This window comes from Ornithodoros turicata, unplaced genomic scaffold (genome assembly GCF_037126465.1).
Source record: "Ornithodoros turicata isolate Travis unplaced genomic scaffold, ASM3712646v1 Chromosome124, whole genome shotgun sequence".
Taxonomy (NCBI): domain Eukaryota; kingdom Metazoa; phylum Arthropoda; class Arachnida; order Ixodida; family Argasidae; genus Ornithodoros; species Ornithodoros turicata.
Window position 1 is genome coordinate 100,242 of NW_026999305.1, and position 14,581 is coordinate 114,822.

At 45.4% G+C, this 14,581-nt stretch overlaps 1 protein-coding gene across 1 annotated transcript in view; it reads left to right on the forward strand.

The window, feature by feature from the left end:
- Nucleotides 1–14,581, forward strand: part of LOC135371983 (uncharacterized) — a 54,937-nt gene that overhangs the window by 22,927 nt on the left and 17,429 nt on the right. The gene's annotated exons all lie outside the window — the stretch shown is intronic.

Here is a 14,581-nt window from a genome sequence, read left to right on the forward strand (position 1 = left end):
GAACCTGCGTCCAAATCGAAGGCCATGCCAACAGTCCTGCTCTAGGAAACGGTTGCGAGAGTGAATTATTGACTGCTTTCAACCCTAACTTGCTTCATAATTTCTGTAAGTGAATTCTTGTGACCGTATAAGTCCTGTATTTCCTTCAGATCCGTAATGGCCGCGACGCTCTGGCAGTTTTCTCCGCTGTAACATAATGGAACATGACGACGGTAGGGGCGGAGTTTGGCAACAGTAACGATTTGAATTACGCCACTGTAAATGTGTCTTAAAGTGACACCAGTACCGCAAACATATAACATGACTGCGAAAGTGTATCGCAACGTGTCTGCACACACTTCCTGCGCCCAAGCCCCCTTCTAGGAGAGCGTCTCCCATTAGTTGAGTCTGCACTTTATTCGAACAAGTATCCTGGCCCCCTCAAGTTCGAATTAAAGAGAGTACACTATAGCTACATGATGATACCAAACATATACCGTATTTGTCCGCATATAATGCGAGGTTTTTTACCTTGAAATTTAGTTGCTAAAAACGCATTCGCATTATACCCGGGCTCGCATTCTACGCGGCACTTTGGGGCCATAGCCCCACGGCCATCGCAGACCTCTGTTATTCTAGGGTTCTGTGTTTCCGGAGTTTATCGCTACGCAGACACGAGGGCATCGTATCTGCACAGCGATAAATGCCAAAAACGCGAAACCCCGGAATAGGAGGGAAGGTTCATGGCTACGATGTTTGTTTCGTATGAGGACTGTTATCTCATACGAAATAAACACCGTAGCCATGAACCTGCTCCTTCTCCTATCTGTGCTTCCCTGCCCCGCGGTGATTGGTCTACGGCAGCGCAAGCAGTGACAACGAAACGCCTGAGAGAAGGCGCAAACGGAACGTGAGTCACTCCTTTCCACGTGTCCTGCGTTCTACAGTTGTGTGTTCTGTTAGCTCTCTCCCGACACGTGCGTTGGTTGAACGACGCTATTCCGAAATGCCAGTAAGACGTTGTGTCTACACTGCGAAGTTCAAAAGGCAAATCATCTTGGAAGCTGAGGCTTCCAGCAACATGTCTGCATCGAGGAAGTACGGCATGAACGATTCGAACATTCGCCTTTGGCGTCAGCAGCGGGCGTCACTGTTCGCTTGTGGGCGGATAAATTCGCGTTCAATAAATTTGTCACTCAATCGTGTTTTCCTTATGGGTGATCACTGAAAAGCGACTTCGCATTATACGCGGGTTCGCATTATATGCGGCCAAATACGGTATTCAGCAGTACGCACATACAGCAAATAAACTTGATGCGGATCTTCATATAAAGCTTTGTCTTGTACCCTGTCTTCTGGCATTTTTGGGATCATGAGTCTAGCTTCAGGTGTTTGAATATATTCAGTTCATTCCCTCTGTGGAGAATTTGAATATAGAATACCTTATTCAATTCAGAATCTGAGATTAAATCCAGCCAAGCTCATTTACCACAAACTTCAACACAACGATAACTTCGATATTCCAGTGAAATTGGCTCCTGTCAGGTCGCCGTTTGAAGCACATGTAACGAAGTCTTTGATTTAACTATCAACATTAAAGTGCCTGTTCATGTATAGTGATCAGAGTTCTCTTGGTGGCCAGTAAAATCTGTGGAAATTGGAAAGCAAAATTATATTTTTTTTTACTGGAAATGAAGGATGGTCACACTTTCAAGAGTCATAGCTAAGGCTCTTCTTTTTCTGCGATTCCGCGATTCTGCAAAAATTCGCAGAATTGTAGGTCTGCCGCGGAATATGAGGTTTTGCGCAGAATTTTGCAGAAACCGCGTGCTTAACTCAGTTTATGCGCGAGATGAACGGACTTTGCTCGCACCGGGTCGGCTCGCATTACAGTGTAGATGTGCCAACCGGATAAGGCCACCAGGCCGTGCTATGGCCCCATCTGTGTGCTGGAAAAACCATCTAACTTCTCTCTCTAACCCTCAACTCTCTGGGATTCTGGAGTGGAATGCAAACACTGACCCCTGCTTTGGTGCCCATAGCTGTCAAGTACCTCTGTGCGACAGTAAACTCTGTACATGCAGAGAGGCCACTTAGCAAGTACAATTTGATAGTCGGTGACAAACGTCACTCCCTCTCAGAAGAAAGCACAATGTACCTTGTTATGCTAAGTCACAACAGTTTTTGGAGTTGTAACCGTGTTCCTCCACACTAAGTGCTAACAGAGAGTATTTTCTGTCTGAACTAGGGCAATTTGCCTTCTACCGCGGAAAAATGCAGAACTCATAGTTCCCTGCTGCGGAATTCAGGATTTGCCGCAGCAGAAAAAGAAGGGCCTTAGTCATAGCCCTCAAGAAAAGTGAAGTGAGAGCTCGTTTAACTGCCCACAACTGACAAGCATTAGACGCACGCGTTGCAGAGCACGCTATGTTGGAAGTGTTCCCTCTCCGCACTGCTCACCCCACAAGTTGTCTCCGAGCTGCTGTGTGCAACGGCTGCATGCAGAGAAGTATTATATAATATAAATCCTAGCACTCACAGTCAGAAACTGTAAATGTACGAAACATAAGCAAAACAGAAATAAAAGCAAACTGGTGGTTATGGACTTCCATCATTAAAACCCTGAGATTGGGAAAAAGTGGATGGACACAATAAGATCTCTGACTATAGAATAACTAAAAATCGTAGACTGTCGTCGTCGTGCTATGGAGGAGTATAGTCATGCGTTAATGTCATGGAGTTATGAGGACTGACACGAGGTAAGCGAAGGATGCACCCTCGAAATCCAATATTGCGCTTTGTTTCCATGCTCTCGTGACGTATTTAGAGAATTCCAGGGAATAGAGTTATCAAAATAAAAAATTAAAGTGAAAAGTCACTCATATGTCATCGCACAACAGGAATATCCATTACCGGACGATAATTTTCGTTTCCGTTTGTTTCCAGTAATGGAGGACCGCGGTATGCATTTCTGTTTCCGTTACCATCTCCAATTTCAGTAATATACCGTTTCTGTTTCCGTTACCATTACCGTTTTCCTTCCCTGAGTAGAACCCCTATGAGCATCTGTTTTGTGAAGCTAACAAAAGCTAACAAGCTAACAAAAGCATTGGACAAGGGTTTACTGCCTTTTCAGACTTTTGATCAAAGGCAAAAGCAGCCAAAGTGCATCAAACAATGCGCCAGAATGGCAAGAGAACCTGTGCACAAAAGGACACAAAATACTATATTGCTGGAGCCTTCTAATTTGCAGTAAAAATAGTGTGAAACTTTGCGCTTCATTTTCTCAAAACAACTTTTTGCTCTACCTGCTCCGCTTGTGAAACTGATATCTCTGTAACCACTTTGTCTATATCGATGGGATCTGTTTTCTTACAACCGCTGAACATCTCTAGAGGACGTGACATTCTTATTTTTCCAGGTACAGTCGAACCTCGTTATAGCGAAGGAAGGGAGTTGCCTCAGGACAGAAGCCGCCGATATTTCGAACTGAGACTGTTCTTCTTCTGGGCACCGTCCTCATCATTGGCATGGTATTTAAAGGGTTAGGTGTGACGTGTTTAAAGGTTCATGCGAATTGTGGGTCAACAGCCCGGAGGGAAGAAAGGTTCCGTACGGGCTTCTACGGCCGGAGTGAATGGCTGCTTTTTTAGAGTGTGGAGGGGATTATGTGAATGTAGGGATCTAGACTACAGACCGGTTACAGAAAAATGGAAGGTTCACGAATACGTGGACGGAACGGGACAACAGGCAAGAATTGGCAAGCATAGCGAAATATAAGGAGGTTAGTGGTTACGTGGGGAAAATTTCAGAACGAGCAAAGGTTTTTTTTTTAATATACAGTCAAACCTCGTTACAACGAAACGCGATATAACGAAATTCGCGATAGAGCGAAATAATTTTGATTCCCCGGCAGAGGGCCATAGAGATCAATGTATTTTAACTCCCGGTACAACGAAACACTTTTTAGCCGCCGCCTCGATACAGCGTAAGAACGCGATAAGGTTTATGACCCCAAAGCGACTTTAGGGTCATGAAAACAAAGGGCGCAAGCAGCGTCCTGTTCCCGCGGCGAAAGATGGCACGTGCGATTAGGGTCGGGAGGAATCTGGTGCCTACAAAAGGAAGTCTGAGTCATTGGAAGGTTAGGGATTTTCTTCCGAGGCTTCTCCTTTTCGCACTTGTTTTGAACTGTCCGGTTGCAGCCAAGTAAAAAGAGCACGAGACGCAAGGCGCCATCGCGCGCGTGGGAAACGCTTCGTTCGCGTGGCGGCGTAAGTGACGAAATCAGCGTAGATGATTTTCTTGACGGGGACAAACATGCCGTAGCAACGGAGAGCCTTACGGAAAACGCACTGTCATAGACGTAGAAGGTTTGCAGGAGATCGCAACGCGATATGGAGAAAGCTGCGGAGGCTTCGGCGGCGTACGAATAACGCGTGACACCGCGTCTTCTAGGCACAACGCAGACGCGTATAACCGGCTATTTGACGCAAGAATAAAATACCGTAGGTGCACTTTGGCGCTGTATTTGTAGTTGTGGTCATTTTTCACGAAAAACTTTTCCGCATCATAGCGGGAATTATCGACGCTTATGTACAGCTCGCGCCCTCGCAAAGGTCGCGATCCGTGACCTTCAGTTCGGTACAACGAAATGTTCGATACAACGAAAACAATTGCAGTCCCCGTGGGTTTCGTTATATCGAGGTTCGACTGTATATATATTTGTAATACAAAGTTGTGGCATGCAATAAAGAGAGCAGAAAGCAGTGGCCATGCAGAACATAACAGATGATAATGGAGGTAGAAGGGAAAAGCATATTTTATTTGTGAAGTGTTTCTAGGGTGCCTTGTGATTTGTTGATACCGGACGGGTGAAGAGCGTTGAACTTGTATATGAGATAAGACTCCCTATCACGTCTGTCACGTGTGAATCTAAACCCGGTTTCTAGAATATATAGTTTAATGTTGTCAAAATTGTGACCAGGAACGTTAAAGTGTTCGACGACTGCTTTGGGGAGTTTGTTGGACGTGTCGGTTCTGTGTCCGGTAAGGCGGTTGTTCATTTGTTGGCCGGTTTCACCAATGTATTGCATAGAGCAGTCGCCGCATTCAATGCAGTATATGACATTGGAGCTTATGCATGTGAATGCGTGGTTAACGTGGTGGGTATAATTGCTCGCAGTGCTTTTGATGGAGTTAGCGTGTTGAACGTGCTTGTATGTTTTGCAGCGCGGGAGGTTGCAGGGTCGTGTTCCCGTGTATGGGGTGCTCGTTTTGTTGATTTTGGCATTGACCAAGGAGTGTGCCAGGATTCTTGCGCATCGGTATGTCACCTGTATGGGATTTGTGAATACAGTAGAATCTCGATGATACGAATCTCACGGGGTCGCGGAAAAAATTCGTATCATCCGAAATTCGTATCAAACGAATTAAACCAAAATAAAAATTGAGGCAAGAAAATAGACAGTGACTGTTCATTTTCCGTTACTGTCAATGAAAGAGGTCGGTTTTAACGGTTTTGTGTTTCCGTTTTTAGCCAATGCTGCCCAAATACGCGAGATGATTCAAAAGACGTAGCACTTGCTTTTCACCCGCGAGTCGCGCGACAGTGGTCTAAAGCGAGCTTCTCCTAAAGCAAGCAGGCGCTAGGTGAAGCCGACTTGCGGAATGGTGACGCGTAATGTTGCCAAAAGTTGTCCTGATATGTTCCCTCCACGTGTTCTGGGGTTCTGGTCGCTGTTTTCCGCCAGACCGATGTCACACAGCTTCGCGGTTTATTGTTGCGAGGGGGGTAAAAAGGTCAAAACAGAGATAAGGTGATAAGGTTCGGGGCCCTTCAATCTCTTTGATCTTATCTCCACCACAACCACCAAAAGAAAAGTCATTGCTTGCATTGCGCTGCATGGTGTAAGGGAGTTCGTGGTGAGGATCGCCCTCCCTTTTCGAAAGAAGCAGCAGCATGACTCGCGCGCTCTCGCGTCACGGGGGAACGATCTCTGTCGCATGCTTGGCTCATTCGCATCATCCGAACTCTAATACGTGGGAAGAATAGGCGTTCCGGCCGGGACCGGAAAAGAATTCGTATCATCCCGAAATTCGTATCATCCGTGATCGTATCATCGAGATTCTACTGTATGTTGCGAAGTCGGTCACTGCTTTGGAGGAGGGGCTCGTGCTTCCGTAGAATGGCTTTGATGTTTGGAAGTGCGTTGGAATATCTTGTGATGAACCTTATTTGGCACGCGTCGGGATTTTTTCGGTTTTCCAGAACCTCAATTTGATCGAGTGTGAGTGCCTTGCGACGGAATTCGGTTAGGAGGGAGTCTGGATAGTCCCTTTGGGCAAGTGTACTGCAGAGTTCGTCAAGCTTCTCAGCGTAATCTGTGTCGTTTGAACAAATACTGCGTAGTCTTACACTCTGCCCATTAGGAATTCCAACCTTACAGTGACGCGGGTGGTGACTCTTGAAGTGAAGGTATTGTTGTTTGTCAATTGGCTTTTTGTACAGGGTTGTGATGAGGTTGCCGTTGTCTAGTGATATCGTGGTGTCGAGGAAGTTAAGTAAGCTAGTTGACTGTTGTGATGTGAACTTTATGTTGCTATGTGCGGTGTTCAGTAGATGTACGAACTTTTGAAATTCATGTTCTCCATGTTCCCATATTATCAGTATATCATCGATGTATCGAAGGTACACCGTGGGTTTTAATGAGAGGGCGCTGAGAACTTTGTTTTCTAAGAACCCCATGAAGATATTTGCGTATGTGGGTGCAACAGGTGTGTCCATACTTGTACCGTGTACTTGTAGGTAGTATTCGCCATTGAACTCGAAGTAGTTCAGTTTAAGGACCAAGTCCATTAGAGCGAGTATGGTTTCCGTGTCTTTTCTGGTGTTTGTTGTAGAAAGGGTATTGCAGAGGGCTGTGGTTCCGTCGTTGTGTGGGATGTTAGTATACAGCGATGTCACATCCAGCGTGGCTAGTATTGTGTCCCTACCAAATGTACGAGTGTTGTTTATATCTCTGATTATTCTGAGCTTCACCACAAGATATTCCAACGCACTTCCAAACATCAAAGCCATTCAACAAAAGCACGAGCCCCTCCTCCAAGGCAGTGACTGACTTAACAACAAATTCACAAATCCCATACAGGTGACATACCGACGCGCAAGAAACCTGGCAGACTCCTTGGTCAATGCCAAAATTAGCAAAACAAGCACCCCGTACACGGGAACATGACCCTGCAACCTCCCGCGCTGCAAAACATGTAAGCACGTTCAACACGCTAACTCCATCAAAAGCACTGCGAGCAATTACACCCACCCCGTTAACCACGCATTCACATGCACGAGCTCCAATGTCATATACTGCAGTGAATGTGGCGACTGCTCTATGCAATACATTGGTGAATCTGGCCAACAAATGAACAACCGCCTTACCGGACACAGAACCGACACGTCCAACAAACTCCCCAAAGCAGTCGCCGAACACTTTAACGTTCCCTGTCACAATTTTGACAACATTAAACTATATATTCTAGGAACCGGGTTTAGATTCACACGTGACAGACGTGATAGGGAGTCTTATCTCATAAACAAGTTCAACGCTCTTCACCCGTCCGGTATCAACAAATCACAAGGCACCCTAGAAACACTTCACAAATAAAATATGCTTTTCCCTTCTACCTCCATTATCATCTGTTATGTTCTGCATGGCCACTGCTCTCTGCTTTCTTTATTGCATGCCACAACTTTGTATTACAAATATATATATAAAAAAAAAACCTTTGCTCGTTCTGGAATTTTCCCCACGTAACCACTAACCTCCTTATCTTTCGCTATGCTTGCCAATTCTTGCCTGTTGTCCCGTTTTGTCCACGTGTTCGTAAACCTTCCATTTTTCTGTAACCTGTCTGTAGCCTAGATCACTACGTTCACATAATCCCCTCCACACTCTAAGAAAGCAGCCATTCACTCCGGCCGTAGAAGCCCGTACGGACCCTTTCTTCCCTCCGGGCTGTTGACCCACAATTCGGATGAACCTTTAAACACGTCACACCTAACCCTTTAAATACCATGCCAATGATGAGGACGGTGCCCAGAAGAAGAACAGTCTCTGTTCGAAATATCGGCGGCTTCTGTCCTGAGGCAACTCCCTTCCTACATCTATATCGGTTCGCTGGATTTCTACCCATCTTCGTTATAGCGAAGTCTCACGGGAACCGCGAATTTGTTCGTTGTATCCGAAATTCGTAGTAAAAAAATACCTCCAGAAATTGTAGGAGATTGCCACTAAGCTGCTAACAAGTGCGTGCACCACGTTGTGGTATGATACAGTCAGGCTACAACACAAAATGAGCACTCAAAAAAGTATATTTATTTGAAAAAATCTGTAATCACTCGTTGCCTCGTCGCGATAGCATTGCGCACGACAATGTCGCTCACCTTATCGAGACAATGAAGTCCGTTGCAAACATCTGCTTCTGACGCCGTCGGATGTTCCAAGAGGAAGTCCTTTAATGTTCGCACCATGCTAAGCGCCTCGGCACTAGTTACGCGAGAGTTCTCCGTATGTTCGTTTTCGCTGTCACCGCAGTCCTCATCACTGATTGCGTCAGCTCCAACCATCGTGTTTTGCGTGGTGACGGCTGTGATTATGTCACTGTCTGATAGCTCAGCTGCCACCACGAGCTCGTCGTCGGCCGACACAAAATCGCACCAGCTCCACCATTTGCAGACGCTTCCACACGCTGGCTTCCACTTGGTGCCTAGCCTCATTTGTTACCGATGTCGCCTCCGTGTCAACTTCCTCCGCGATGGCCGCGAGCACTCCCTTCGCAAAGCAGTTTCGGATTGTGGTGTGCGTGACGTCGTTCCACGCCCCGAACAACATCTCAATCGCATTTTCATTTCCAAAGGCAACACTTTCCGTTTGCGAGATATGGTGTACCAGCCGAAGGTGTACCCACGTTGTCCACACTGCCAGAAGGGAACGAATCACGTTACGCGTGGTCACGTGGGTGGAAGAAGACTGGGCGTGGAGGTGGAGATGTGGCGAAGAGGAAGCGAGAGAATGCTAGCGCAGCGCGAGGCCAGGACTCGATCGCTCATTGAGTTCATTCGTCACATCAGTGACACGTACATCACTAATCTCCGTGAATAACTCATTCCGCGATAAGAAATTCGGAGCCAAAACTTCGCAATAACCGAGGATGCGATGAAAATAGAGGAGGTTACTTCGTTGTAGAAAAAAAATCCCCATAGAACCAATGCATGGCCAACCAAGTAAATAAAAAATTTCTTAATAACCGAAAATTCGCTGTAACCGACTTCGTTTTAACGAGGTTCGACTGTAAATCAATTTAGAATTTATGCTATCACCATTTCGATGCCAGATGTGTCAGCTGCAACCGCATGCCGAAAAGTGAAAACCAAAAATTGTCATTGTGGAAATTGAAAAAAAAAAAAACTAAGAATGTCACATCCTCAACCATACATTTGGGAATACACTGCAAGTTCAAGCTGTCTTCTATCACATTTTTCAAACTCTGCAGGCCTTTCACAAAACTCAAAGATTTTGTAATTTGTAAAAATTTGTAAAAAAAACAGTTTTCGAGATACTGTAATATTTTTTTTTCTCTGGTTAATTCATTTTGAGGTCATTATTAAAGTTGGTGCAGATTTTCATCATAATCTATTAAGAAACAAAAAAGTTTGTGTTGATTCCCATGTCCTCCCTTAACCTTACAGCATAAGCCATGTTTACATGAAGTCGACAGAGCGAGTCGAGTTAGCTTTTTACACTTGCTATAATGGAAACTCGCTCCAATGAGAGGCGATTCCAGTCATGCCAGCGCAGCGAGTTCATCTTCCAGCCCCAGCTGCGCTGAATGATGGCTGTCTCGCTGGTCCTTTTCTTCATGGTGTGGCCGCTGCCATCTTCCTCTTGGGACCCTGTTCTCGTTAAAGTAGTTGGCCTCGATTACTTTGTGCCTTTGCCTGTCATTGGTCGTTACGCGAAGAAGGCGTGATCACCAATGACAGGCGAGACACAGAGTGATCGAGGAAGATTACTTTGTCGCATAACCGATCCTATTTGTGATTTCTCTTTCTGATCCAAGTTCACATAGAGCATCTGCATTTCCAGTGCTGTGTTGGGTTTTATTGCAATAGCGCAATAGCCCCAAAACACACCACATTTAGTGCGACCTCTAAGACAGTCCACAGAACACAGAGCGGAGCTTTGTGTCACTTTATTGCTTCTTTACAGTGCTTTCAAAGTGTTAAACCAAATATTTCCTGAAGAAATAGCCGCAACCCACGTGCCCCATCCTACGTTACGCTGTCATAAGACCGGCGTAAAAACGCATGCTCAGCATTAACTCTTTCCTTACTGCCGCAAAAATGGCCATTTTTGGGTGGTTTGACAAATATATTTTTTTGTGGCTGACAGTATCATTCAAAATGCGTTTCTGTATAAAAAATGTAGCCAAATGAATGCCCTGTCGAATGATGTAAGTTTCTGAGACAAAGCTACCCATGTACCGTATTTCCAAAATTAATTTTGGAATACAAAAAAATCTGTGCAAACAGCGGAATCCTCATGAAGAGGCGCCTGTATCTTGAACAAAAATAGTGCCATAGCGCCATCGACCACCAGTAATCGACACTGTATGGGCGCAGTAAGGAAAGAGGTAATGTGGCACAATATTCCAATTAGTGCAAACACCATTGCCATACCTGGGTAGTTTCATTTTAAATCGAACAACGTGTGAAAGTCGTATTTTTTAATTCGCCCAGAAAAAATATATGTTAGAGGACAGCTCAAACGACGCAAATCGCGCCACGTTCGACGCTCGTGCCTGTAGTAGTTTCCGCGTAGGAGAGGGGGAAAGTCTGATGCTGCTTGAGCAAGCTTTCTTCTGGACCGACTTTGACGGGACCTAGCACCGCTAATTTTATGTCTACGAACTGGAGCTTTTTTGTGATTATAGGCTGCACCATAGACACTGTCGACAGTTACCCACAGAACTCTGAGAGCCACAGATTTTCTGTTAAAAAATGCCAAACTTTGCGTAAACGTTCAAAAAGGCCAAACTTTGTTACCAATTTGCTTCATGACGATACCTCTGAGAACATCGAGCTTAGTGCCATTCGATAGGACATTAAAAGCGCTTTCGTGCTGTATAGAGCTCATTTTTCTCAGCCCAGTTGTTTCTGTGTTATTAGCTTGAGAATCACACATGGTAGGCGAAAATTGCCAATGTTGCATCTCAGTTTTCTCAAAAATGCCATCTTCGATTTAATTGATTATTTTTCAAAAGGTGGCCTCATGTCTCTACTTTAGACGCCAAGTGAGACAATCTTTTATTTTTGCCTGAGAGACGCGCAGCGATTTTTTTTGTCAGGCAAGGTGCACGAGGCTGCGGCCTTGCGCGCCCCACCCACGAGCACGCGACCTTCAACCTCTTCTTTGCTACAAGTGTCCCGCTGACGGAGAAATCAATGACCACACTGCGTGAGCCTGTTGTAGTGTCCCCAGAGCATCACTTTACGTTTACCCAATGGCCTCCCAGTTCCGTCAGGCTCATTCAAACCGTGGGAGAGTACATGAGTTGCATGTGCGCCCTTAACGAGAAGCCCCAGTTCGACGAACATACCGACAAAGCAGTGAGAAGAAACGAAGCGCTTCGTAGAGATCTTTATCCACTGGTAACATCTTAGCTTTTGTTTCAGGTTGCCGCCAGTCCCCCAGGAAGTGTGAAAGTCACATCCTTTTCATTGGTAAAAGAACGAAAAACGGAAGTTTCGAAAAACGTAAAATGTGCACATTGCGAGACCCCTGCAGGTGGTGGCTGCCACCATTGGATTAGCATCATCCGATAGCTTTACACATGTCCTTTCACATGATATAAAGTGAATGGATTCAAGCGCATGGATGCCAGAAGGACTACTGAAGACCACACCGAGGGTTTAAGGTACCTACGGCTACCGGAAACGAGGGTTTTTAGTTGTGCGTTGTTCTGTCAGAAATTTTGATTCCCACGGTGACATTGACACATCTCGGTGAGGGCGAACGTGTTATACTTGAGAGCAGCAACTGTCATCACAGCGGTCTTACGGGTTTTGTACCACTCGTCGTGGTTCCGAAATAACGCTACGGAGCATAAAACTAATTACAGAGAGCATGCACACCTTCGGAACTATCACTTTTTGCGCCCAAGCTAAGAAGCGACTGCAACCACGCGACCTTGTTATCTCAAGTTTGTATTCTCAGATGTAACTTTCTGTCCCCTGTGGCCGTAGTTCTGCCTTCTTAATATTAACTCGCACGACAGCCTCATAGCGTGCGTATGTGCATTGCCTCAAGCACATGTGCGGGAGAATAGTGAATATGCGCACGTGTGTATACGCACACGTCGTGCGAGCGACTCCCATGAAAGTGCGTAATAGCAAGTTCAAGTCGCCCACGAAAGTATTGCCGTGCGTCTCCAAAGGAAAAAATAAACATACGTACCATAAGTGCAAAACAAGTACATAATGCAACATCTGGGCATTAAATTACAAAGCAAAGACTACGAAGCAAAACGCGCTCGTAAACATACGAAGAGCGCCTTTGTGTGGAAAAATCGCTCCGCGGAAAGGTAGACTTACGTCTCAATCAGAAAGAGAAAATGTACTTTACCAGCAGCGCAAAGTACCGGCATAATTCTGCCCCTGTGGAATAAATCGTGAACAATATTCCGGCAGATCGAACATGCAAAATTTTCGCGTACCACTCGTGGTTTTGCGATACAAGGCGGACAAAGAATGCGCTTGAACCCAGTCACTTTATATCATGTGAAAGGTCATGTCTAAAGCTATCGGATGATGCTAATCCAATGGTGGCAGCCACCACCTGCAGGGGTCTCGCAATGGGCACATTTTACGTTTTTCGAAACTTTCGGTTTTCGTTATTTTACCAATGAAAAGGATGTGCCTTTCACACTGCCTGAGGGACTGGCGGCAACCTGAAACAAAAGCTAAGATGTTACCAGTGGATCTCTACGAGGCGCTTCGTTTCTTCTCACTGCTTTGTCGGTATGTTTGTCGAACTGGGGCTTCTCGTCAAGGGCGCACAGGCAACTCATGTACTCTCCCACGGTTTGAATGAGCCTGACGGAACTGAGAGACCATTGGGTAAACGTAAAGTGATGATCCGGGGACACTACAACAAGCTCACGCAGTGTGGTCATTGATTTCTCCGTCAGCGGGACACATGTAGCAAAGAAGAGGTTGAAGGTCGCGTCCTCGTGGGTGGGGCGCGCAAGGCCGCAGCCTCGTGCACCCTGCCTGACAAAAAAAATCGCTGCGCGTCTCTCAGGCAAAAATAAAATCTTGTCTCACTTGGCGTCTAAAGTAGAGACATGACGCCACCTTTTGAAAAATAATCAAGGAAATCGAAGATGGCATTTTTGAGAAAATTGAGATGCAACATTGGCAATTTTCGCCTACCATGTGTGATTCTCAAGCTAATAATGCAGAAACAACTGGGCTGAGAAAAATGAATTTTATACAGCACGAAAGCTCTTTCAACGTCCTATCGAATGGCACTAAGCTCGATGTTCTCAGACGTTCCGTCATGAAGAAAATTGGTAACAAAGTTTGGCCTCTTTGAACGTTTACGCGAAGTTTGGCATTTTTTAACAGAAAATCTGTGGCTCTCAGAGTTCTGTGGGTGGCTGTAGACAGTGTCTATGGTGCAGCCTATAATCACAAAAATCCTCCAGTTCCGAGGCATAAAGTCAGCGGTGCTAGGTCCCGTCAAAGTCGGTCCAGAAGAAAGCGCGCCCAAGCAGCCTCTGGCTTTCCCCCTCTCCTACGCGGAAACTATTACACGCACGAGCATCGCATGTGGCGCGATTTGCGTCGTTTGAACTGTCCTCTAACATGTATTTTTTCTGGGCGAATTAAAAAATACGACTTTCATACGTTGTTCGATTTAAAATGAAACTACCCACCTGCCATTCGGGGGCGTACAGAAAAAGTAAGGTTTGCGTGAGTTGCATTTTCCGACGTAGTGAGCACAGGATGTTTGTATGTTGCGGATAGGAATGTCATTTTTTTTCCGGCCATGTGCACAACATTGACTATTTCGAGTTCCTCATCAGTGGACAAAAAAAGTTTTCCTTTTTGGAGTGCACCAATCATGAAGCATTACTGGAAAACAATTTAGAAAAACGAATGTAACAGGGGAGCGACTGCAGTTCCTACAGTGAAAGCACATTGCAAAAGTTTGAAGCATGACTGACTTCACCAATTACGTCATCTGACGTGACGATGCCAATAACCAATAAGAATTAGGGGTGTGCAAATCAGGATATTTTAAGTCGAATTGAATATCGAATCGAATGGGGGAAAAAATTGCGAATACCGAATCGAATATCGAATATTCGTGCAAAATTTACAATATGTGACTTTTGCACTAAAAGTTTTCATTTTGTAGCCCATGGCTTTAGTGCAATATTTCTGGCATTAACTGTCACAAGAGAGACATGCAATTCTTCTGTTTATAGCCCCTACTCTTTAATTTTACATGAGAGTGCTTCCTGCTTTCCAGGTGAG